The 22,314-nt window shown below is 40.0% G+C and overlaps 1 protein-coding gene across 5 annotated transcripts in view; it reads right to left on the bottom strand.

The window, feature by feature from the left end:
• The window catches only part of SHISAL1 (shisa like 1), a 79,593-nt gene extending 66,508 nt beyond the window's left edge, over nucleotides 1-13,085 (bottom strand). For all 5 annotated transcript variants that reach the window (XR_004254530.1, XM_032207562.1, XM_032207563.1 and 2 more), the window contains exon 1: nucleotides 12,932-13,085. The gene's annotated coding sequence lies outside the window, so the exon portion shown is untranslated. The remainder of the gene's footprint in view (nucleotides 1-12,931) is intronic.
• Nucleotides 13,086-22,314: the final 9,229 nt, after the last annotated feature.

Raw genomic sequence — 22,314 nt, 5'->3', positions numbered from 1 at the left:
CCCACACAAAATACAGCTTAACTGGATTTTGTAGATGACAACAGCTTATATTCTAAAAACTATTAAACAAATGTCATCGGTAAAGCATCCACCAATAGCTATTAAACTCTAAGCTATGATCTCTGATGCAAAAGGTACCTGTGATGCAGATGGCCAGAAGCTGGGAGAGCATATCTATTTGTGGAAATGTCTGCTTTACACCATATGATATCTACTCCAGCCAGCATCGGAGCTATGACAACAGGCTAGATGGATGTTTAATCTGACCCAAAATGTCTATTCTTACATTTATTTTCTGTGTCATCTACCCTATCCAAAAAATATATATATATAAATACATAAAAGTACAGTCCCCCTCACCCTGTTTGCCATCCTTACAAAATGCCTAAAAAATAATAATAATAATAACTCTAAAAGAATGGATTAAGAGTTCAAAGTCACCCTTAATGGTCCCCAAAATGCTGGTTTTCTGAAACCCCTTGATACCAATTGGTAACCTCTTGGTATCAACGAAGTTGCAACCCAGGGTCAGAGCATGCAAGAGAACTCTTCAAACAGACTTTTACATCTAGAAAGTAGATTCCTGTTAAAGGACAAGCCCCTACACTGATGCAGTTATTACTGTGTGTATAGGCAACTACTATCTAGATAATCGACTTAAAATTGCCCTATACCCTACACAGGGTACACAGCAGGCAAAAACTTCAGAAGACTCCTGTGAAGTGATCAACTTGTACATTGCTTAGTTGTTAAGACTCTGCAGGAAAAAAAAAAAAAAAAAGGACTTGTTCAGTCCTTAACTTGCTTCTAAGAAAGCAGCTGATCCCTTTTGTTATCATAAGGAGACAGGAATAAGAATCTTTCCGTGGTCTTTTGTTGTTCCCAATCTAAACCTTATATATATATATATATATATGTATGTATGTATGTATCTTACTGATCAGCTGTGTGTTTTGGGGGTTCTACTTTCTATTTCATTATTTATTTAATGACAGTGAGACTTCACTTCTAGCTTAAAGAAGCATATTCTTCAGACTTTATTTCAGCCTTCTAATGGGAAAGATCCACAGCTAATTATTCATACCATTACAGTTTCAGAGATCCTTCACTCTTGTGATAGAACAAACTTCAGCATTGCTTAGCTGCTTATTTACTGATGTCTTTTAATGCACTGACAGTCTTGCTGCAAAGTCTGGATTCCTTTCAGAGGTGGAGGACAGCCTGAGTTTCTGGCATCCCAATGAATTTCTGTTAGATCCATCACCAATAAGTCCTTCAAAATCCAGGCTCTGCATTTATTTTATCACTACATTTGTTAGCAGTAATGAGCTGTGCAACAGATGGCTTCCTTTATTGGGTCTGCTTTGTTACTAATAACTAGCAAATTAATTTAGGTGACATCCTATTCCAGGCCCACTACCCCTCAAAAGGAAAAAAACCTTCATACTTACGGATTGCATTCAGATTGGATATATAAACTACATGTGAGATAATGCCACCATAGAACCCAATTAGTATCTATCAAAAATGTTTTTACAGTTCATACTAACAGCACTTTTTTGTAATTGGATAAAAAAGTTCGTGCAAGCATAGCCAACATGGTTATAAGATTCAAATTACAAAGTTCCTTATGGACCACATCTTACATTTGCTTTCAAGAAAAGGATACGGGTAATCTACTGTCTTAAAATTAGCTCTTTCCACCCTCCCTTCACCTCTCCCCCAATTCATGGTTTCTGAAAGCCTTCACAAACTCTGAATCTCTCTGGCTTCTCAGTCATGGAAAATGCTTTTGTGCAAGAAGACAGGACTTCTCTTCAGGAAAAGAGGACTTGGCTGTAATGACAACTCTGGAACCCGTCTGATTGTATCATGTGCTCAGGATCTCAGTTCACAAGAAAACACTTTTTTTTTTTTTTTTTTTTTTGGGGGGGGGGGGGCGGGGGGGGCGGGGGGGGAGGAAGGCATTCTGCGTCACATATAAATTCTCCAATATAAGGCTATGCAACCGACTGTGTTTTTTTTTTTGTTTGTTTTTTTTGTTTTTTGTTTTTGTTTTTTGTTTGTTTTTTTGTTTTTTGTTTTGGCAGCTAAGTTGGAAAAAATTAGAGAAGACATTCATGGTGATATGGGATAAACATTTGTTTAGTTTTGGTGCTTGAAACTAAAACACCCAGAACATTTACTTCATACCAGACAGAAAGGAAAAGCAAAGGAAATAGAAATTTGGCTCACAAAACAGGGAAAGATTTTCCTTGTTCTAACCAGTGTTGCATAAAACCAAAACCACTGCCACTGTTCCTAATACAATTACCTGGGATAGATACAAAGAGGAAGAAGTTGAGTGAATTTTGGAAGCTTGTAGGCAGCTGCTGGACACCGTAACTTTCATTTGCCCAGCCCATGCCATCAGTTTGCTGCAAAACAGTCATGACTGACTTTGGACATTAAAACAAATGGCAAGATTCCTATTACTCTCCACCATGTGGCTGCCTAAACCCACCTAAAGAGGGATAGGTGAGATAACTTAGAAGGCAGAAGGAACAGAAAAGGAAGAGAAAGCTCAGCTTTGATTGTGAGAAGTGACAGCACAACAGTTTTATTTACATTATTTAAATGTTATACATTGCTTTTAATTGTTTGTTGTAGATAAATATATTATGCATAAAGTTGCAAAAACAACTCTTGCTTTTAATGCCTAATTATCAAAAAAGAGACACTGATATAAACACAGCCTGCTTAAGAAAGGTGCCGACTTCACTGAGAATATTGCTCCTCTTATCTCTCCTTAAGAAGCACCTACCACCAAGAGTTCATTAAGATGTGAGACAGGTGCAATACAGAACACATCTGAAAAGCATGCCTGTATTTTTGTAGTTCTTGCTTGATGTTTTCAGGGCGGACTATAAATATCAGTGATTCAAGACTACTGGATTAAATTTCATACTTCAGAGAAGAATGAAAGAGAAAAATAATCTGTTAAATGTTAAAACTAAACTCTTGTGAATATGTGTACTCTGTATTTCAATTCCATCACTGCAGGAGGTTTAGGAAGCTGTTACCTGTGTTCGATAGGTAAAGTGATACGTTTTGTTCCTACCAATCTCAATCATTTGGATTCACATTCATGACACTGCCAATCTTCCACTGAAGTCCAATGTCAGAAGATGTAGGGAGAGGGTAGGTAGAGTTGATAAATAGTTATTATAAGGGTAACAAAGTCTGGATCAAAATTTGCCATAAGCAGTAACCTTGTTGTACCCCTCATATTATCACTGAGAGATTAGAGCAATTAGAAAATTACAAAATGAACATACGTTATGAAAATTCATTTTAATGAAAGCTATGCATGTATGCCTATATGTGTCCATGTGGATATATATTAATTTCTCTTATGTGTAACAGATTCTAGGAAAAAAAAAAGGAAGGAGGCTTCGAACTACAGCCTTAGGGCTTAAAGTGACTAATGATGGATAGAACTTTCCCTGCTATGAGTGTGTCACTGAGAAAGAAGACAGAAGATAGAGACTCTCTAACAAAGACAATTAATAAACTGCACAGCTCTCTGCCAAGAATGACCCAAAAGCGTGGGAGTGTAGTGATAAAGAGTAGAAAGGCAAAGAAGCATTATTACTGTCAGTTCCCTTCCTCATAAATTTTACATTGTTATATTTAGATTACTGGCCAGGAGTGCATCCTGATTCCTGCATAGGGGACTCACGAGGGTTTGCTTTGCATGCACAATTGCATCCCTCACAGATATGGGGCTTGACCCCGCTTCCATTCAAATATGGACTTATAAAATTATAATACAAGTCTTGAAACAGTTACTTCAAATTAAATAAAAGTTTGAGCCCCTTCATGTGTGCTCTTCTACCCTGAAAAAAGGTGAATTGTTTCTTCATTGCAAGATGGGCTTCTAATTTTTAAATACATTTCTATTTGTGAAGCTCCTAAAAAGTAAATACTAGCAACGCATGATGTGGGCTGGTTTCTAACATAAAGTATACACCTCTAGAGTCAAGAGACAAATGGTAAAGTCCACTCAGAGCAAAAAAAGAAGGGAACAGGAATGAGAAATAGTGAAGAGTGACTGAACCTGATTTGTGCAGCAAAGATCACAGAATCACAGAATTGTAGGGGTTGGAAGGGACCTCAAGAGATCATCAGGTCCTACCCCCTGCCAAAGCAGTTTCCCTAGAGCTGGTTGCCCAGGTAGGTGTTCAGACGGGTCTTGAGTATCTCCAGAAAAGGAGACTCCACGACCTCCTGGAGCAGCCTGTTCCAGTGTTCCGTCACCCTCACCATGAAGAAGTTCTTTTGCATGTTGGTGCAGAACTTCCTGTGTTCCACTTTGTGGCCATTGCCCCTTGTCTTATCCCCACAAACCACTGAAAATAGGTTGGCCAAATCCCTCTGTCTCCCACACTTAAGATATTTGTAAACATTAATAAGATCCAGTCTCAGACTTTTCTCAAGGATGAACAGACCCAGGTCTCTCAGCCTTTCCTCGTAGGGGAGACGCTCCAGGCCCCATATCAGCTTTGTGGCTCTCTGCTGGACTCTTTCCAGGAGATCCCCGTCTTTTTGTACTAGGGAGCCCAGAATTGGACACAGTACTCCAGGTGAGGCCTGACCAAGGCAGAGTAGAGGGGGAGGATCACCTCCCTTGACCTGCTGGCCACGCTCCTTTTAATGCACACCAGGATTCCATTGGCCTTCTTGGCCACCAGGGCACACTGCTGGCTCATGGTCAACCTGTCGTCCACCAGGACCCCCAGGTCCTTCTCCTCAGAGCTCCTCTCCAGCAGGTCGTCCCCCAGCCTGTATTGATACGTCTGGTTGTTCCTTCCCAAGTGCAGGACTCTGCACTTGCTCTTGTTAAACTTCATATGGTTTCTTCCTGAACTTCATTTGGTTTCTTCTTTAAAGATGCTGACCATACAGCAATTTGTACACTTTGCCACTTTTCTATTGATAGAACAACTTGAAATCTGTCACAAATCACAGATTAGAAGCAGAATAGCACCAAGCCCAAAGGAACCTTTCCATTTGCCATGAGTCCTGGAAGGGTGACAGGACAGGATGTGACCCAGTAACCATTGCACTGGCAAATGCCCCTGCACTGCTTACATGGCTACTGAGTTGCTTCATATGGGAATTCACAGATTTACCCAAACAGAGATGAGAGCCTGCAATTAAAAGCGATAATTAACAGTCTCTGACTTGCGTGTATAGAATCTCCTTGCATAGTTGGATTCAGTGATTGTTTGTTCTCTGGCTAGAATCCAGCTTCCTAAATCCCTGCCAATAGTATTTCTAAATATGAAAACTCAGTAGTATGTTGATCAGGGAAATGCTGCTGCGTCACCATACTTTACAACACGATTGCAATGAATTACTCTTAAACTGTACACAATCAAAAAAGATAACAAGCATGATTATACTGAACTTACTTCACAAACACGTTTACAATATTGAGAACAGCCATGAACTAATTCCTCTCATGACTTTTCAATTCTAGCCCGATCTGTCAGTGAGCAAAAAGCCACATAGGCATGTCAAAACTTCTATACCTCCATCTGTATAAAGGGAATTTATTTCAGGTGCAACTGAACACATTGCATTTAGAAAAATGAGTCTTAACATTTTTCACAAAACAGCAATGAAAACTGTCCTGTAAAGATGTCATTGTTCTGCTTCCATTCACACATGCTTGACTTTTTCATCATTTTGAATAGCTTAAGTTCTTCATGAAGCTTCATTGCTTCCACTGACAATACTTCTGCCTTTAGTTTTATGTTGTCTTCTATGGCTTTAGAGTAAACCACACAGCTTTGTACTGAATTTCTGCATTTGGGGATATTTCATGTGAGTAACTTCTCATTTGGTCAACTTTGGAAGCTTTCTGTCCACATTATATGCCATGGTTATACTGGAAAGACAAGACAGGAACAAAAAAAAAATAATCTCAACTGTGTAAGAAAATGCCAGTATTTTGGATTTTAATGTTTTTTGAAGATTCATATTTGCTATTTACAATAAAGCATCTGAAGAGAACAGAATTTCCCTGGAAGAGTTTACCACTGTAGAATTTTTCCTGTGTTTTTGAATGGCAAGATGACCTACCTGGGAAGTGACATAATGGGAAAAAATGTCAGCCACACACTTTCCAAGACAGAGTTTCGTTTCGTTTCTTTTCTTTTCTTTTCTTTTCTTTTCTTTTCTTTTCTTTTCTTTTCTTTTCTTTTCTTTTCTTTTCTTTTCTTTTCTTTTCTTTTCTTTTCTTTTCTTTGTTCAAGAATTGTTGGGCAGAGGAGCATGTTGATGGTGGATGCTTTTAGGATTCCACAGGAGAAAAAAAAAAGAGAGAAAAAGGGATGCAATCTCCCAAACTCTCACCACAAAAAGCAATACAGTACAAGATGAGAAATTACCAGGTGAAGCATGGTTATCAAAGGAAGTGGTGTTCTGATTACCACAGGCTGAAAATTATGTGGAAAATCAGCCCTGGCACTCTCGTATTTGGGAATGCTACACAGATGACAAATGCACAACGTATATGGCTCAAGTGACTACCTCCCCGCCCCCTCCTTGCACCTCGACAGCTATGTAACAGTGTCTCTCTATGGGCAAAAATAGCGAAATATAGGGATTTTGGAAAGCAAGCACAGAGCTGCAGAGATCTACAAAATACATTCCTGGAACAGCCTACTTCCAACAGGCTCTAGGTACTTCACTTGAACTCCTTTTAGAGAAAATGCCTGTAATTGAAAAAGTTCCTCTGTTAAGGGAACCACTGGAACATCTACACGGTAATCACAAAGGGTTAAGACCAAAGCGGGGGAAAAAAGTGCTAAGCTAAAAATACCCAGGATATATAGAAAAATCAAATTGTTCTAGTTAGGAATCAGTCTTTCTAAACTATCACAATTCCCAGCAACAGGACGCAATCTTTAGTTTTCCATGATAACTTCCAAATGTACCCTCATCAGTGTGGGAAAGGGCCTTTTGTTTCTCCAGGTGAACTGAAATCCCTCTGCCTTTTCTGCTTGAGGCAGTGAATCCTTTGTGTAATAGTTACTAAGTCACACTTCACTACTTCCAGACCGTAGCAGGACTGGAATTCTAAGGGACTGAACAGTGCCAATTAGAATAAGTAAGATTTTAATCAGTGACATGATCAAGCCTCAATTGCTTCTCAGAGCAGGCAGAACTGGCAATCCTCCACAGTCCTTCCAGGAATGTCCTGAGGTTTGTTGTTTGCAGTCCTTTGTCTGCAAGCATGTTACTGTTGAGAGGTTTGAGGCATAAAACAATGCCCAATTCTTTGGTGTAGTGTTATAGTCCAGTTCTTTTTTAGGAAGTTTCTTTCTAGCTACTGAAGTATGTTTAGGAACACAATTTGTTCCTGTGGCAATCAGCAAGAATTTTGCCATTCTCCAAATAGAGCAGGAACAGATTCCCTGTCTGCAACATCAGACACCCCAGCATTAAGTGACAAAATTGTGTGGGCCTGCTAAGCTTCACTAGTGTGAAAAGGTCAGTCCACAAATCAAGAGCCGCAAAGGGAGAAGCGTGCAGATTCTTGCTGGGGCTGCTGCGCGCACAGAGGCTAAGTCCCTCCCTGTCTTATCCCAAGAGAACATCACAGAACAGTACCTTAGCTTACACTCTGAGCACACCACTTGGTGGGTCTGCCAGGCTGTATCTCTTGCTAGTGAAAAAGCCAAGGCAAATCAGTCTTACCATAAAAGTGTAATACTAGTCAGGTGAAGATAAGGCAGTTTAGATGTAGCATCAGCATCAAAAGGTTTAGATGCCATCTGAACTCATGTAAGTACTTAACGGCTCCTCTCTGTAGGCTTTATATATAGGCAAGGGATATTGAACTGTAAAATAGGGAATGCTCTCTATTTTGCTTGCTGTGTATCAGTTTCGTGGGGGTGTGTGGAGTCCATCTTCCTTGCTTCTATTTTGGTGAGGAGTGTTATATGCACCTAGAGTACCAATAAAAGCAGAAATCCTCTATCACAGGAACTGCTAATAGAGAAATTTGCCTATATTTTTCTCCACCATAACCAAGAAAAAGAAAAAAAATCAGAGTTAAAGCACTGGAAGAAAAAATTAACTGCTCCAAAGGTAGCACTATGCTGCCATTAGATTTTCAAGATAGCAGAGGCTTCTGAAGTCTGTTGGATATTACCTGGATGGCAAAGCAAAGACAGGATATGGCAAGGATAAACAGTTTGTCTCTTTCTTGTCTTTTGCCTCTCTCTCTAGAGAAGTCAGTCCCTCTGAATTAAAATTACACCACAGACATTTCCAGTCACCAGAGGATGAACTCAGAATCACACTCTTTATAATTGAAGCTAAGTAAGGCACAGAAGACTTCATACTGGGGAACCCACAGAGGCCAGCAAATAGCTCTTTGGTTTTGTTTCAGAGCCTTTGAAAGGAATCCTTTTGTTCGATATTTCTGAAGCAGTAAAGCAGTCTGGTCTGCTCCCTCTCAGATTTGATTCAAACTTCTGTGATTTAGCTTCTGCCTTTACTGGGCTTCTGGTGACTATTAACACCATTGTTTCTACCCAAGTTGCCACTATCTAGATCAATCTTTTGAAATGTCTGTCTTCATAGAGTGCCATATTTCTTCCCGAATTTTTAAGTTCTTATAAGCCTCCACACATTCAGGAGGCCATACCATGTTCAGCAGGACTTTGTGAGAAGAAAGATTTGCTTTGCACTTCAGACTTCCTATAGTCTGTATTGCAGAGATGCACAAACTGATCACTAGCTGGGCCCTACAACTACTGACTCCACTATTAGTTTGAGCAGTAAGACGATTTGAAAGTAACAAATCTGAGCGGGTGTCTCCTTTCATCTCTCTATTTTGTAAGTAGGAAACAGATCCAGGTCCAAAATTTCCAAACTCACCAGTGAATTTGTGCATGTCAACTTGCAGGTGCGCAACATCAGGCATTTTAGAGACCTGGGCTTTTCCCCCTCCAGGTACATTTTAAAAAAAATAAATCTTTGAGTTGTGTCAAATTCGGGCCCTAAAATTCTAAGTCACTTTGAAATCATTGTACAGAGTTGATTAAAAATAAGGCAAGTAAATGAAAGGATCGAAAAGAGATTTCTAGATCTTCTCATGTAAGAGATCTCATCTTTAAGAGGAATAAAATGTCTCAAACACAAGAGCTTTATTTCACCTTCCAATAATATGCAAAAATACTATATCAGAATTTAGCTGTCAAAGTAAGATAAAGCAAAAAATGCAAATCTACCATATAAAGCAGAAAAGTGGGCAGTTTAATAAAAGTCCGGTTTTCATCTGTAACCTTTCCTAGGAAAGAACCTTACCTCGATCTAAAAGCCTAGTTTATCAGAAATCACCACTATCCATTTATAGGGTGATTTTGAAAAGTAAGACAAACAAAAAAACATAGCTGGACTTACCACCAAGTACATCATATTTTGAAGTGTAAACATCTTTATAGTAGTTTATCAAGAGCATAATTAAGCTCCCAGCTAGAACAATACAGAAACAGTTCTCATACCTTCCTAATGTCATTACTTACTGCTGTCAAATGTAGCTGTATGCTTTATAAGATCAAAAATGGTACTTGGAAACTCCTCTGCCTTTCTCCTACTTACAAACACAAGAAAAGGAGAAAGAACAAGTAAGTATTAAAAAAAAAAAAAAAAAAAAAAAAGATTCCACTTCATTTCTTTAGTGCTGGTTTGTGTGCCACTGACAAGCTCCTTCCCACTAATATGCACATTTTAAATTCATGATTACTCTATTTTTACATACAGAAAATTAGTACATTCACCCTGACAGCAAACATACATGTTCAGGAAAAGCGGGAATGAGATATAATTTATTTTCTAGCCCTTGAAGGATAGATATGTGAACTCTTTCTCTGAGAGTCTTCTATAAATATATTTAGCAAAAGAAATTTTAAGGTACTAGCATTAGAAGCAACTCCTCCATTACCTCTTCACACTGATCTGTAACAATCTTACTGCCTCTCAGACAGTGGCTAGAGATCATGCCAAGACCACAGTGACTGATACAGAAAAAAATGCTGCCTATCATTTCTTGTTATTGTACCGCAGTAGCGTTTTGCTGCTCCAGCAGAGATCTCTCTGGGCACAACAGACTTTACACTGGAGATCCTACACTCAAAAAAAACAAGACTGAATGAAAATAGGAGGATGACAAATGGGGGAATGATGAAATATAGAGGTAAAGCAACTTGTACAAAGTAGATCTGTTACAGAGAAAGGAGCTCAGCCATCTCCACTAAATACTGGTCTTGCACATTATTCACCAAACCACCTGAGGGACTTCCAACACCACAGAAACAAACAACACTTAAGTCTACTTCTACATGCCACCAAAGTTTAAGCAATACATGGCTTCAGCAACACGTAGCTTCTTGAATATAAACACTGCCAGAAGCATTTTTGTTTTAGAAAAAAAGTGTACATTATATCAAAGTTATGTTGGTATACTACTGAGTAAAATATAACATAAACCCATATCATCTGTACCTATGGATTTAGCCTTCACGTTTGCTTTTTTCTCCACTCCCTCAAATATAACATCTTTATCAGTAGCAGCTCATACACTTAAAAATCTATTTACAAACCTAAGCAAATAGTGTTCTGAAAAACAACTCTAAATACAGGCTTTTTATGAAATATCTTTCATAAGAGAGCCCTGCTATCAATATTAAAAAAATGAAATGAAGACCACCCTCCCCCCCCCTCCCCCGGCCACTAGGGTCTGAGAACTGAATTGGAATATCTGTTGTCCTTACTACCACAAGTAATAACAGACTGAACTTTGCAGAGGACATAAAGCACAGAATAAAGCCCAGTTCACTTTCAGTCTGTCTATATTGACTGTGCAGCACTAAGTACAAATTTAGTAATTCAGTATAAGAACGTAATTTAATGACATTCAAAGGAGATGAGATATTAAAGTATCATTTCTTTTTCTTTCTTTGTGTAGGGTTGTCATATATTTGCTTCACTAGGGCTGTTAACGGTCAGAAGGTCCTCAATTCCCAAGAAATGTTGTCAGGCAGATGTTTCACTACTGAGCTGCTAAAAAGACCAGAATACAAAAGGCAAGGTCACAGGCTTTGATTCCTTAGAATGTTTAAATAAATGATTGAAGCACAATTTGTCTACGGATATTAGAGAACACTAATGCATTTGGAATGAGGCATATATGTTTTAGCACTTTGCTCAGCTCAGCTTGGGATAGACTCTTCCTCAGAGTAGGAAAGAGATACTTAATTTAAAATAGATACAGTTTGTTCGCTTAAAAGGAGCTTTAAACAAAGAATAAAAATGTACACTTCTTACTAAAAGTTCCCCTATTGCTATAACTTTCTACTCAAGTGTTTATAATTGAACATCAATTAGACAGTATTTGGGTTTTGAACTGCATATTCTAAAACATTTCTTACACGTTCCCTTCCAATGCTTCTGTACAGAACACTACATATTAAAACGTTTCTTGGAAAACTATGAAAATTAATAGAACTGTTTCAGATGTTTAACTTGACATACAGTTAAAAGTGTGTTGCTCATTTTCTCTCTTTGTCTCTCTCCCCCCCTGCCTCCCTCTCAAAAAAGCTTTTAATTCCTTCTCTGGTTGCAATACTAATGCAAGTGATAAAGACTGTCATTCAATTTTAATCTTTTCTTTCTTTACTATTGTATAACCGTGCTAGATGTATACTCTTTGTCATAGTAGGCATTCCTACAAATTTAAATCTGCCAAGGAGTCACATTTTTACCTGAATCTGATGGAGTTAACCTGAGACAGTAGTGACTGGTTGTTAGCATAAATAGGATTAGAATTATCGATTTCAGATGGATAACACTACACATTACCCAAAGAGCAAGCAGGACTGTGCTAGGTTGATTAAGACTGAAGCTAAAGAAGGAAATTTTCACTTGAATCATTACAGAAGAGGAACATAAAACACATATTTACTACTCATAACAGAAAACAACACATTGAAATTTAACAGTACTTCATCTCAGAAGAATTGCTTGATTAGCTTGGAACACTTCGCAGGTATGAGTGGGCAATATTTCCTTTTTGAGACACAGTAGGATATAAAGAAGTCATGAGGCCTATCAAGGTCACACCACAAGAAGGTGACAAACAGTAAGTCACTCCTGACTCCCAGTCCTGTGCTCTATCACAACTACAGAGAAGGCGACACCCAGCCTCCCAGAGGGTTCTGTGCTCAGAAACGATACGCAAAGATAACAAGCATCACACTTGCAGTACTAACATGGCTAAGGAGCGCTTGCTTGAGTAAGAGACAGTTCAAACTGTATTTTGGTCCCAGCTTTATGGCCAGAGGAGATAAACCAGTAAAGGAAAAGGTGAGGAATCTCGTCCAACTCTCCACACAAGTCCCATCCGCGCATCGTTAAGGAACGCAGGCAAGCAGCCGGGTGGCAGCGGACCGCTGCACCAGGAATGCAGGATCGATCAGGTTTTATTTGCTAGCTTTTCTCCTCGGTGACAAAACACGGCGTTAGCACGAACACATTTCACGAAATGGATAATAATAATAATAATAAAAAGCGGGCAAAGAGATAACGCCGAAGGCTCGGAGGGGTCTCGTTGTCATGGAAACGAGTCACCAACGAGCTTTCTAAGACAGGCGTGATTAATACCCGAGCCCTGCTTCGATTCGAACCATCGATTCAGAACCCAAACACATACACACGGCACGACCCCAGCAGCCTGGACGAGCAAGGCAGCCGTCCCGGTGCCGCGCGGCCGGGCTGGCAGGAGGCACGCGAAGTTTCCCAAAGGCGACCTGGCACGGCTCGGCACGGTTCCCCCAGCCCCTTCCCCTCCCCAAGCCCACCCCAGCCCGCTGACCTCTCGCCAAGTCGCTGCCGGGCACGGCCGCTTTCCTCAGCAGCCCCCCGGGGCTGTGGGTCGAGCCGGGCGGGTGCGTCAGTGTTCGAGGCGGAGGACGAGGCGCCGGCGCTGAGGAGCCGCCACCTCCGTCGCCATCTCACAGCTCCGCGGCTGCCCCGTCCCCTCCTCTCCCCGCCCGTGTCCCCTCCCTCTCGCTCTCCTCTCCCCGCCCCGGCCCCGGCCAACCGCTCCCCAGCCACCTGCCGATGGCTCTCAGGTGCCTCCTGGCTCTCTCCGGAGCCCAGCAGCGACTGTCCCGCGTCAGCCCGCCCCGCTGTCCCGCACGGAAACTTCCCCGCCCTCCTCCCTCCTTCTCCTCCTTTCCCGCGGGGCTGCCGCCATCGCCTCACGGAAGCCGTGAGGGGGCTGCGGGTCAGGACCGCTCCCCTCAGAGCCCCAGGTAACGGCCAGCCGTGGGGGTTAAACGGCCGGCCCTTTGCTCCGGGATCCCTAGGCAAACGCGGCTCCAAGCGAGGAAGGGAAGGAAGACGTGCGCCGATTTTGAGGCTCAATTGCCTAAAAATGTCAAAACTTTATCTTCCCCCGCCCCCGCACTCTTCTGCCTACAGTCGCGGAGAAGCAGGCTGCCTTAAGCCGGCGCCCATAAATGATCTCACTCGTGCGAATTTGTAATAAAAACTATTTTTCATTTACATTTTAATGCATAAGCCGTGCAAAGCAGGGAGCTCCGCAGACACTGTTGCAGGAGTGATGACTCATGCCCACCGCATGTATGTTATTTACTGTCTGGGGATGCAGCTATATTTAAATAGCTAATCGGTAAAAAATCGGTAAAATATATATTTAATATATTTTTAATATATTAATATATATTTAATATAATATATTAATATATATTTAATATATTTAAATAGCTAATCGGTAAATCAAGGGGGATGTTGTAAACTGTCTCCCATCACTGGGCTCTTGCTCCTTGACATGTCTTAAGCAATGGTCTAGCATGAAGGTATGCTTTGAATATTCAAGCAACACTTTTTGCACAGGTGGTGCACATGGAAAGGAGCAATCACGGATGTACTTCTGAAATCAAGAGAGAATATAACTTTACCAAATTTAGCCACTTGTTTAAAATCTGAGTAAAATGATTTCAAACATAACTCAAGGTCCCTTGTCAGCTTGTGCTGGTTTCTTATGGTAGGATCTCTCATTACACAGCCACATAAAACTAGGCTATACTGTCCCATTGGGACTAATTCTTTTACAGACACCAAATAAAACTTATGACGAGGTGGGCTGCTGTTATTTTTTCATAAAATAATTAGAGCACAGGAATTGTGGACCACCAGTTAATCCATTTGTTTTCTTTTCCCCCCCCTGTATTCTGTCGTATCGCTGATTCCTCAATTTAACTCAACCCTGAAAAGACAAGAGCAACAAGCCATTCAATTTACCTTTTCTTTTCTTTTCTTTTCTTTTCTTTTCTTTTCTTTTCTTTTCTTTTCTTTTCTTTTCTTTTCTTTTCTTTTCTTTTCTTTTCTTTTCTTTTCTCTTTTCTTTTCTTTTCTTTTCTTTTCTTTTCTTTTCTTTTCTTTTCTTTTCTTTTCTTTTCTTTTTTCTTTTTCCTTTCCTTTCCTTTCCTTTCCTTTCCTTTCCTTTCCTTTCCTTTCCTTTCCTTTCCTTTCCTTTCCTTTCCTTTCCTTTCCTTTCCTTTCCTTTCCTTTCCTTTCCTTTCCTTTCCTTTCCTTTCCTTTCCTTTCCTTTCCTTTCCTTTCCTTTCCCTTTCCTTTCCTTTCCTTTCCTTTCCTTTCCTTTCCTTTCCTTTCCTTTCCTTTCCTTTCCTTTCCTTTCCTTTCCTTTCCTTTCCAAGCAGACCATAAGAAGGAAGCTCTCTTTTCAAGTAGACCATAAGAAGGAAGCTCCCCCTACACGGACACAGAAATTTGAAGCCATGCTTGAGAGGGACTTGGGCTTCAGACACTCCTATTTTTTTCTGGGCTTCTCTTTCTATTAGAGTGATGCTCTTTCACTCTCATCCATTTCATTGTTGTAAGTGACCAAAGGAAAAGCTGGAGTCCTCTTTAAATAAGACACAAATGGTTTTGTATTGTTCAAGCCTATTTCCTGAGGAGCAGACATGGTGGAGATTGTACAAGTAGGAGGGGCAAGAGCAGGAGGCAAGGTGTGTATTTTTGTGTGACTTTGTTGAGGAAAGAAATTCTGGACTTTTACTGGTATGAGCCTTTCTTCAGCTGGCTTTTTGGTCAGATCTCAAACCCACAGGGCTGAAATGCAGCAAACAGTAGTAGAAAATGCAAATTAGGACAAGAAATGAAAATTAAATCCTGATCAGTTGTTCTGCCATCCCACGCTAATGCCAGATGTAGCAACCAAATGCTTGTGTCCTGATAGCCTCATCATCATCTGCTTCATGCTGTATGGCTCTCTTGCAGTAAGTATAAAATAAAACAAATCTTACATTTTAGGTAGCTGGAGGAGACTTTCTTTTTTGTTTGTTTGTTTTTCCTTACATAGCCCCAGGTCTTCCTGCTCTAGCACTCTCATACAATAAAATCTGTTTAAAATCTCAACTTTTACTGTTTAAAATCACAGCTTCTACTGCTGTGTAGACTTAAAGTTCATGCTTTGGTATGGAGAGTGACACTAAATAGAAAAGAGGGGAAGTGAGTGATTTATCTATCAACCCTGCCTAAACCAGTGCTGGAACTGATGTTAGGATCAGCGCTCCTAAGTCTGGTGACAGAGCTCCCATTTAAGCCTGTACTACTTTAAGTTTTCAAATATGAAGTTCTGTAAGAAAATACAAAAGATGGCTGCAATCCAGGCAGCAATTGCTTGTGTATTTGTGGTCTAAAGAAGCCTTGAATGGGAACCTCATTTGGGCCTTGAGATGATGTCACCATAAATAGTATAGTCACAAAAAAGCATAGCACCACTATTCATATATTCCTCCTCCTTTCTCCTCAGGCTCACCTTCCCTCCCCCACCCCCCCCCAAAAAAAAAAAAATAAAATAAAATCAGAGGAAAGCACTATGTTAAAGCTCACCACATCTGAGCAGCTATTTTATTATTTTAGCCACTTATGGACCAGATACGGGAAGGTGCCATTGACTCCGGGAATGGCAAGCTTGCACCCAAGGCTTTATATTACAGAACCTTGCACTGAAGCAGACAGGGCAGAGGCCAAATGTAACAATCTGCATGCATGAGTTATGCATAAAGATAATCTTATATGTAAGCTCTAGTGGGACCGACCCCAGATTTCACAGGGTTTCATCAGTGAAGATCATGCTTTGTCAAATCCAACAAGGATGTATTCTTCCATCCTTGGAATTCCACACATTTTCACCCTCTGTGTAACTGCTAACATAGACACAGCTTTTTTCCTGTGCCACACAGGGGAGTCTTAATAATGCATTATGAGTGCAGAAGTATAGCACATGTCAGCATCAGACTCATTCTTGAAGTGGCTGATTCACTTTTCCTAGTACTTTAAATAGCTTTAACTGGACTGTCAGGACATGGAACACACAGTGTTTCCATGTAGTATTTGGAAAAGAGAGAGTCATCAAGTATTGCTTCAACCATCTTTCATAACTCATCTTTAAGTATTATCTAGGGGGAGTTTCCATGGATTTTTTTGTGATGCACTTGCATGCTAACCAGGTACACCCATGGCACTAGGTGCTACCAGATGAGAAGTGTTGACATCTGTAGAGAATTAATAGTCAGAGTGCTGACTGCCAACAAGGAAGTCCAAACTCAGGTGGTTTGGACGTGGCTCTGGCTACCACATGGTTCTGAAAGATTGACAAAGATGTTTTTCAAAACCAAACGTCAAGAAAATGATTCAGGGAGAGACCTTGCTCTAGATGTCCAAACTGTGTATGTACATGTATATATGTATGTGTTATTTGCAGGAAGAAACTGATACTTAAAACTGATACTTAAAAAGTGGATGAGAATCAAAAACGCTGGCATATACTGCAGGTTTACTGGAGCCAAGAGATTGGAAGACATAGCTACAGCAGGAACATTTTGCTATTGTTTTAATTTGCTTAGGTTTCCAGGAGCTAAAAAAAAAAAAAAAAAGAAAAGGTAAAACAGTACTTAGTGATAATAACATACACCACACAGACACATTATGTGCACATTCACACTAATATATGTGTACTTTCAAGCCCTTATCCAGGGAAGCAGAATGGTTTGCAACATCATGGAGCACTAATGGCCCTGCTGTGCTAGCTTGTGGTAAGGACTTGTACTGATTCACCTCAGAATTCACCTCAGAATACATACCAGTGTGTGGAATTGGCATTAATCCTGTTATCAAGGAGGGAAGGACATTCACTTCTCCTCCCACAGAGCAGTCGACTGTGAATTCGGGATGCGTTCTCCTCCATTTGATTGCTAAGCAAGTCAGACTGCAGCACCTCTCTCCCACTCGCATGCACCCCTGCCAGCTGCTGTTCAGCAGGCAAAGACAGGAGGATAACTATTTTTGTGGAAGCAAATAAAAAATATTGGCTACTCCTTTGTGTACACAGTGGGTTATGCTACAACACCTGATGCTTAAAGCCTATTAGCACTGTCATAGAAATATTATGCAATGGATTAGTTATCCCACAGTAGCCATGTGAGGCCATCACTAGCCTAGCTATATCTCTTTTTTCCCTTAGATACTTTTGTCTCTTTCTCTTTCTACTGATTGCCTAGGAGAAAATGTGCAATTTCTATTGTTCCCAAAAGGTTAATAGATTTGTGCTTTTTGACTGTAGAGCAGAAGGAGGAGAGCTGGAGCAGTGTTCCTGTCTGACATTCAAAGCAAAAAGAAAGGGGTCTCTCTAGTTTTCTGAAAGGACACTTTTTTTTTTCTCTCTCTCTCTCTCTCTCTCTTTTTTTTTTTTTTTTTTTTTTTTTTTTTTTCCCAGAGATAACCTACCCTTCTGAATTATTCTGCACATGGCAGAGAAGGTACTATTTCCAGAAGAGTCAGAACTGGACAGGATCGTATAACTTTGTGTTGATGGAGAATGGAGGGAAAAAGTGGAAAGAAACAAAGAGGATTTGGCTCTACAAAATCCCAGTAGGTATTTGTGGCCGCAGGGTCCAGCCAAACATTCCAGTTCTGAAAAAAAGAGATGAAGCTAGATGCAGTATTAGGACTTGGATGTGGAATCCTTAATAAGGGGAAAAAAAAAAAAAGTGATGGAGGACACTTGTAAGTAGAGTTACGCAAAACAAATGGGGAAGTGTGAAAAGTCAGTAAATGCTGGGATGAATATTGTATTTTCCACAATTGACAGTTTAAATTACTGTTCAGTGCCTAATAGTTTTCTAGTCACTGTTCACTTCCTGTCAGTGATCATACAGAGCTGGATTGCTAAACAGTGGATACATTTAATTCCCAATAAGATTACACTTAAGGGGTGGGATTGTTAATGCTGAGCAGTATCTTTTACAATTTTTAAAAGAGTCTGAAATCCGTGACATGGAAGAGCCACACAGATATGTGATGACTAAATTTTACTGGGAAATACTAAACCAAAGCAGGGAGAATAGCAAATAGAATAGGTTTTCTTGTGGTTACAGCACAATCTTGTGAATCATTTTTTTCCCCTGATTCTGTGGCTACCCTTGACAATTGAGCACCATTTTAGTCTAGCTATCCTTAACATAACATAAAAATATGTGGTCTCCCAGATGTGTTGGGGGACACATTGTTTGTAAGGTATTTTAAGATTCTCCAAAGGAGAAGGAATTGGCTTTGTTGCAATTTGCTTACTATAAGCCCCCAGGAGTTCTCTTGCAGCTAACTGCCGGCCTGCATGCTTGCTTTATGAGGTTTGGAGGGTGGTGGAGATGGGTGGCACCAGTGAGAAGGGCTGCAGCCCGTGGCGCTGACTGCATGTCCTGATTTCTCAGCTGACATACATGACCTTTCCAGGGTGGATTTCTTAGGATTTTTGCTGGGAGTATAGGTTGGCTTTGTGTTCACCAGTCTTCTTCAGTCCTGCTACAGCTATAGTACATTTAACAATCTGGTCCAAAGAAGGAGAAAAGGACGGCTTTTCTTTGAGTCAGAAAAGGTTTTATTTTGATGGGTGCGCAAAATGAGATTTCTCCCTAATCTCCTGTGTAATTCATTCACGTAATCTCTTCGTAGGCACATCATATTAATCCCTGTTATTACACAGAGAACCTAAAACATTTAAAGTGTCAAAATATACTGCTTAACAGATAGACCAAGATGTTGAATCTCCCTGCTCTTTCTTCTGTAATAAAAATTTACATTGTTCATATGCTAGCATATCACTGGAGGTATTCCCTGAAGTTGGTATTCTCTGTGAAAACAAACAAACAAATAAATAAATAAATGCTATACATGTAGTATAAAATAAAGCAATGACAACAAAGGGATTTTTCTGCTGTAAGGTAATCAACTGCAAAAGCTGGTTCAAGGGGCTTTTAAGGGGTAAGTCAAATGCAGAGACTGAAGTAAGCTTTGCGAAGTTGCTTATGTTTACTTTTATATTCAATTTCCATGGAATCTATCAGTGCAGAGCAAACACTCAGAAAAAATAAATTATAAAACCATCATGTATATAGAGTTCTCCTGCACAATGCTCCATGTTCACAGGTTTTTGGTTGCCAGCCTTGGTCTAGGATTTGCATACAATAGATATGTCTTTACTGTTAGTGGGAGTGGTTTGTAAGCTAAATCCCCTGTGGATTAATAAGTGATTACATCCAGAAAAGTATTCCATCCTCATGTTTCGGATTTGTTACTGATGGACTAGAAAAAGATTCAGAAGTTCATTTAATTCCACAGAACAATTTCTCTCCTGCCTGAAATGGAAACTGGGATGATTACCTTCCCTGTAATGGCTTGCTTCTCCCTCAAGGTGAATCCTCTCTTCTACAGTTAACCTACATTCACAGAAATAGGTGTGAAGAGACAGTAAAGCAGACTGCACCAGTACTTTCACCAGTGCCTGGGTATTTCCTGGAAATTCTCGAGAGTTTGTACCATGCTTTAATTTTTCTGTTATTTGCTGTATTGTGCTCTCTTCAGTACTTTCTTCTTCGCAAAAATGAACACACTGACCACGGGCAGTTTGGAGGACAGACTTTTAGATGTTCTTCTAAGTCATCTCTGCCCATATCCTTAAAATTATTTAGGCATTAGAGTAAAACTACATATTCTAGATGATCTGCATCACAGATTAATTAGAAAATGTTATCTTCACTTTGAAGCACAACTTAATACAAATTTACTTGCTTCATGCTGCTCCTTCCCTTCTTGCTTATTCATATCAGAAACCTTTTTTTTGTTAGTGAAAATAAACTGAAATAGTTTACTTGGTATTTCAATTCTTCACAGCTGTCTGAGCTAAATAAATGCTGCTCTGTACGTCTTCTTGCATCAAGGGGTTATGAGTGAGACTTCCAAAAACTAAGGTAATTTTCTGTTCAACACAGCGTTAATAAGATGTTGCGATTTTGCTGTTCTTTTCTAAACGATGGCTGCATAGCTATGGTGTTCTGCATGACTGATGGAATATTTTCAGGATGAAATATATTAAACAATATCAGTGTCTGGAAGTAGTAACTACTAGGCACTTGATGTCATAATATTAAGATTATTCTTCCATTATTGTCATATAAATAGAGGACTGTTTTGCCTGCTGCTTTATTGGGGAAATTTTGCTTTATGTTGGCTAAAATAGTTTTTGCTTCTCATAGAAAAAACTCTGTAGGTTGCCAGAAAGCATATCACTTTGTATTCAGTCATACTCAGGTTGCCTAACCCACCAAGAAATGTCCACTGCACTGAGCTGCCCACTGTGCGTGAACAGAGAGAGCAATCTAGACTTTGGGTCAGTCCATGGTAGAGGAGGGGCTTGAGGAAAAAGAGAAATGTCAGGCTTCTGGAGAACAGAAGCTGTTGGAGAACAGAAGTTGGAAAGATAAGGTGTATCAGAGTGTCAAAAGAGAAGCGGATAAGGGTTTGCTGATGAAAAAGGGAAGAAATGTAGAAATAATAGGGAGAATCCAAGAAGGCAGAAGAGAACTGACTCGAGAAAACACATAAGGAACCATAAGGGCTAAAACTAAAACCAGCTCGCTATAGAGGCCAAAGGGCTCCTGTAAGAAATGTGCAGAATTAGAGGGCTGGAATTCTTTAATACTGACCATGGTGAAAGTGACCATGGTTGTTTCTTATGCAAATGCATGGTGATACTTACATGTCAGGGTTTCTGAATCCTGTTGTGTTGACTCTCACACTAAAGCCTTTCCAAGGTAGCCAGGGAATGCTACCAGCATGACTGGTCATGCCCACTGAAATTCCTGACACTTTCTTTAGGCAAAATACACTTGCAAAGGAAAATGTACACATAAGTAAATAAAAAGAAGTCACAAATATTTTCAGAACTATTTCTCAGTTGTGAAGGCAAACATTCACAAATACATCCCCCTCATCCCTCCCACGTATCCAGTGCTTGTCCCAGTCTACTGAGGACCAGAACTGAGTACTAGAGGAGCTGCAGTGTCCAGAACAAAATATCTTTTTTTTTTCTTTATTTTACATAATTCCAATATTTATTTCTGAATTTTCATATATTCTTTTTATATTCTTGTATGCATCTAAAAGGATATGGTTTAATCATGAACTGCTTCTGCTTTAGCTATAATAGCAATATTTTTTCTACAAAGCTATGTAAATCCAGCAGTCTCACAGTTCAGTGTAATATTTCCACATTTCATTTATTTGCAATATTCTTAAGAATCTTGTGGGAATTATCTAAACTGTCTCTGGTCTCCTTTGCTGAAGGAGAATTGAAGCCAGTTTGGCATTCTTCTCTTGGGCTATTCACCACCCAGTTTGAGATGCGGACAACAACATAAGATTTTCTGGAAAACGTGTCTACCTGTTCACTTTTGCTGCACAACAGCAGGAAAAAAAGTCACACGATATTCTGTGCTTTTTCCTTCATTGCCAAGACTTGCCCAGAGTCTGGGTGGATTAGGAAGAGCTGCTAGAAGAAATACAGATTCAGCTGACAGTGCCTGCTGTAACTTGGGATCAGCCAGCAGGGACTGAAGAAGGGCCTTTTTGAAGGTGTTCAAGTGGCAGACAAGAAGATACATATTAATAGCAGATTCTAATAAATCTTCATGGGACAAGAATCAACATCCTACTGTTGCAGCCTTTTAAGCACATGCAGTTGTGGTAAATCTTGCAGTCCTGACAAAGAGGAAAGTCCCACTAGAATCAATAGGCATTTGCATGAACCAGGATTGAATGACCACAGACTTGCAACCCAGCCTGACAAGCCTTTTCTCATGACAGCATCCA

The sequence above is a fragment of the Aythya fuligula genome, chromosome 1 (assembly GCF_009819795.1).
Source record: "Aythya fuligula isolate bAytFul2 chromosome 1, bAytFul2.pri, whole genome shotgun sequence".
In the NCBI taxonomy this organism is placed as follows: domain Eukaryota; kingdom Metazoa; phylum Chordata; class Aves; order Anseriformes; family Anatidae; genus Aythya; species Aythya fuligula.
The sequence above is the reverse complement of the archived record's forward strand: the minus strand, read 5'-3'. Positions and strand labels throughout refer to the sequence as shown.